Genomic DNA, 4942 nt, shown 5'->3' with positions numbered 1-4942 from the left:
AGGCGGCCAGGGAACATCCAAGCTGCCCGGCCGATGGAGCAGGATGGCCATGGCTGCTGCGCTGCCAAGGATGTGATCCCCAGGCTCCTCTGGGCCATCTTTGTTTGCAAGGGACCTTCAGCGTTTTGCATGATTTTTCTCCCTCCCCTGAAAAATGCCTGAAACTACAGGAGAGCTGTCTCACGCCCCATTAGCATTCTGTTTGCAACATGAAGCTGAGTTTACATTTTAAATGTGTCAGGGAGTGCCACGCAGGGCTGGTGGCGGTGATTGAGGGCTCAGAAGTGGGCTGGGATGGCGCTGGAGGAGTATGTACAGCAGAGGGAGCAAAACCTGCTCCCGGCTCATCCCTGCTTCATTTTGAGAGTGATCCCGAGATTAACCATCACTCACTCTTGCAAAGAAATGGACCTGCCTTCAGCTGGACCACTGGGGAAGTCCAGGCCAGAGATGGAGGCCAAGCATGCAGATGACAGCAGGAACTGGTTTCCTGCCCCTCTTTTATTTAGCTATGGTGACCCTCAGGGTTCAGCTCTAGGCATGAGTTGAAGGCCTCATATTTTACTAAAACATGTTTCTGGTCATGGTAATTCTGCACTGCTGCCTTCTTTATGACGGAGAACCTTATCTGCTTTCCAAGGCTACTGATGCTTCTGATCCCAGCCTGCCTCCCTGCAGGGGGAGACACAAGAGGAAATGTGGAGAAGTGTTGAAGTCTTAGAGAAGAGCAGAGGAGAAAACCAGAGGAGTGGGCTGCTACGGGAACCAGCTTCACTTCTTGGCATTGCATTCTGCTGCAGCATGGCTCCAGGTGAGCCACATCAGCCTCACCCTTGTCAGCTGCAGAACGGGGAAAGATGTCCCAGTCTTTGCTGTGTGAGACTGCACTGGTAGCTTCTTCTTCCTTTCTTTCACCCTGGGCTATCCCACAGCCTGTGGGGTTTGTGTTAACGCCACATCCATCAAAGCTGGCATGACACAGGAGCTTCAAATATAAACCAAACCCACTCCTTGCCAGAAGAAGAGAAGGAAAGGGTCGTCAGAGATGTCTGCAGGAGTCACCATGTGTGGCCTGGGCATGGAAGTGGTGCCCTCTGGCCCTGTGGCTGGTGGGTAGAGCAAAAAGTGGGACACAGGAACATGCAAACCTGTGTGTGACATACTTAGGCAAACGCTAAAGCTGTTGGCTTCAAAGCACAGGTTAATCTGCTTGTCTTAAGGAAAAGGTGCTGGACTTGATGGACTGCTTGGCTGGTCCAGGACAGCAATTCCTGAATGCCTCTCAGGTTCAATGTCACCTGGGACATTACAGACTCTCATCCACTTACAATTTATCCAAAGAGAGGAAAATTAATGGGCACGTTTTCACCAACAAGGACTGTTCTGATCTTACATGTTTTTAAATGTTGTTACCAAATGAGGCCACATTTGATAAATAAAACCCAGCCCAAACTGGTCCTGACCTCGGCCCCAGACTGGCTGTGAAAACATGCTGCATAGACAATGCTGGTGTTTTCTGGGCATGTAGAGGGAGCAGGGATTTGCCCAACCAGGCACAGCCTTCTTCCCCAGGTCACACAGAGACCTCCTCCTGACTGTCTCTTTCATAGAGGACTTGGGGGATGTGATTGGAGCCAGGGGGGTACAACCCCTTAATCCCTTCTTCTACTTCCCCACTGCTGTGAACAGATAGGGATGCGCTCTGGAGATGGCTCAGCTCTGAGCCTACAACCTTCTTTCCATTCTCCCCAAAACTGAGCATCCATGCAAGGATGTTACAGCCTTTGTCGTCTGGGTACCTGAGCCAAGGCCAGAGCTGTGGTGTGAACATACCTGTGGTGTGCACATACCTGTGGTGTGCACATATCTGTCAGGAGCAGTCAGCAGCAGCAGAGCTGCAGCAGCCCTGGGGCAAGGCCATTCTGCTGGAGGCATCATGGTCCACTCTCTTCCTTCCTGGGACTGCAGGGGTATCACTGAAATTTTGAATCCTGAGAGACTTTCCCACCTCAACAGCCTACCCCTTCTCTTTGTCCCTTTCACTTTGTGGGAGGATGGCAAGCCAGCACAGGAGAAGCACCTTTTAATGCTTCATCTGCAGGTTGTTTCATTTCTCCACTTGCATATTTGGGTCTCCCATAAACCCAGCCCTAGTCTGGGTGCAGGTGCATGGCATGCTCATGGCATGCTGTGTCATGGAGCACCATGTGCCACCAAGGCAGCAGCATGCCCAGCTGTGTCTGACCTGGCTGCCAGGTGGTGGTGGCAGGCACTAAGGCAGGGATGCCCTTTTTACAGCACTCAAAGGATCTCCATTTCTGCTCCACATACACAAATCTTGGTGGTCTTGGCACGTAACTCCTCCAGAAAGGCACCTGGTGTTTCACTGGTGTGTCTCACAGGCCTGCTGGTGACAACCTGAGCCTTAATTGCAGTGGGAGCAGCAGGAGTTACAGTTTCTTGCTGGAACTGGAGAGAGTTTGAGCTTCTTTTTATTTTCCCCTTAGAAATTATTACAGATTTTGAAATTCAAGTTTAAGAAGAGAAGCAGATGAGTTTCGAAGTATAACTTTTGGTCATCATTCCCATTTTAGGGGAGTTGTGTGGGTGGAAACAAGATGCCCTTTGGTCTCTCAGAGCCAGAAATGCTACAGTGGTATCACCTCCTCTTCTCTGGTGCCTCTGCCAGACCCTGCCTGTGGGGCATTGCCAGAGGTGCCTGCTGCTGAGATGCAATTTCTTCCTCTTTTCCCCAAAGCTGGGGGGTCTGTGGCTCCCAGCTCTCTTGGTTCAGTGTCCATCCACTGCACTTATTTCTTTGGAGAGATTGAGCCTAAAACTGTGCTAATAAAAGACTGTATGGTACATTAAAAACAACACCAACAACAAAAACATAACAAACCAGGAAAAAAAAAAAAAAAAAAAAACCCAAAAAAGAAGAAGAGAAAGGCTGGAAGCACACATGGTGAGCATGTCCCCTTCAGTGACAATCTTTCATACCTGTTCACCTTCATTTTGGTGTAGCTGAAATGCAGCAAGTTGTTAACAAGGATCAGGCCCCAAATCTTTCACATTAAGCAAAGCAAAAAAAATTTTTTTTTTGAACACCAGGGGAAGGTTTCCCAGTGAAATACACATAGTTGTTTTCTTTTTAAATGTAAATCAGTGAGGGAATGGACAGTTTAATTAAAAGCAAAATTATTAGGTAAGTGCTGAGGGAATCTACATTATTTGCTGGGTACACTCACATATTTTTACTGGTGAGTCAATTGCAATTTTTAATTTCTTTCCACCTAGTACGACTAGCTCAGAGAGTAGTCACCATGATGTGGAATATTTGGAGGATTTTTCCATGGATAGCAGGAATGTCTGTTCTGTGTGCAAGCTGTGGATGCCCAGGCAGCCTGCTATGTAATGTCCATTACATCTCTGCTAATCCCAGACTATTCTGAGTTGGAAGGGACCCACAAGGATCATCATTAGCAAACACTTCCTATAGGGTGCCTCTTGGCATTACCTGGAGAAAATCCTGTCCCTTGTGACAGGGATTTTGGGTTGCTGCTAGTGATTGAGGCCTTCAGTGTCACCTATCCCTCCACATGAAAGCCTTTTTGCCAAGCAGGTGTTTTGTGGAATCCCCCCTGCCCCTTCCCTCCAGCCCATGTGTCCCTCTTGCACACAGCAAATGATCCAGATGGACTTCCAAGCACTCCAGAAAGCAGCCAGCAACTGGGCTGGGATATGACTGCTTATTTTGTAAAGTTCTGAGGGAAGGCCCTTGTCTTTGAACACACATATGGAAAATATGCCACATACTGGAGCAGGGCTGGGGACCGATGGCTCTGTCACAGCTGACGTTCAAAATAACAGCACAAAAACCTACAGCACAATTATCCCATGCACCAGCAAGTGGAGCTTTATAAGAACTCAGATATTTTTACTCAGTCTGAGCATCAGTGGCTTCCTCAGTGCAGCTCATGTGATGAAAGGGGCAACAAATGGATCTACAGTGCAGGGCTACAGTGGGATGAGACTTAATTCCCACTGTGAAACCAGATGAGGCTGATAAAGCGTCAGTGGCTTCAAGAGATGCACCCTGATGGAGACAGGAGTGTGGCAGAGAGAAGCAGGACAGATGCTGTAAATGCTTTGGGTCCCATGGATGGAGGGAAGGTGCAATGCAAGCACGCAGCCTGATCAGGGCTCCAGGGAAGGCAGAGATCTGGGTCACCTCAGCCCAGCCTAACACCACATCTGATCACATTGCTCAGCTTGCTTCCCCAGCAGGAGTACTGCTGAAATAAATGCCCTAAAAATGACGTGGCCTCTCCGTTTGAGGGGTTAAACACAATTTCCCATCGCCGAGCTTTTGCATTTGGCTCAGGTATTGTTGCAGGATCTTGGATCCCTTTCTTCTTATTATTAATAAAAGAAACTTTGAAATATATTTTAAATAAAAGTGCTTATCAGATAATGAACTTCTAGCTGTGGTTGTCTTTCAAACAACCAGGGCCATGATTTAATTGGAAGTAATTATAGACTTTTCTGAAGTATAATTTTTAGGGTATTTTTTCCCCTGACATTTGCAGTGTGGAAATTAAAAATAAAACGATGTCAGAATCACGAGATTTCAATCTTTCTTCAAACAATAATGTGGGCTAGTGTCAGAGGTTTGTCCTTGGCTGGAAGGGAGAAAAGCTCACAGAAGAAAATCCTTCTGGTGAAAATCACCAATAGCACCTACTGGTGCATGTGGTGTGCTGAGAAATCCCTGAGAGACTCCTGCTTCCCAGAGCTCACTGGAAACCCTCCTTCCTCTGCTGCAGTGGGAAAGGGCACATCAGTACCTAGCTCCTGAGAGCACTGCATTTGTGATGCAGGCTTTGTTAATTATTCCACCTGTAAAGCTGTATTAAAAGGTACACTTAGAGCAAGGAGAAAA

This window comes from Geospiza fortis, unplaced genomic scaffold, assembly GCF_000277835.1.
Source record: "Geospiza fortis unplaced genomic scaffold, GeoFor_1.0 scaffold10, whole genome shotgun sequence".
In the NCBI taxonomy this organism is placed as follows: domain Eukaryota; kingdom Metazoa; phylum Chordata; class Aves; order Passeriformes; family Thraupidae; genus Geospiza; species Geospiza fortis.
This window is presented reverse-complemented; position numbering follows the sequence as displayed.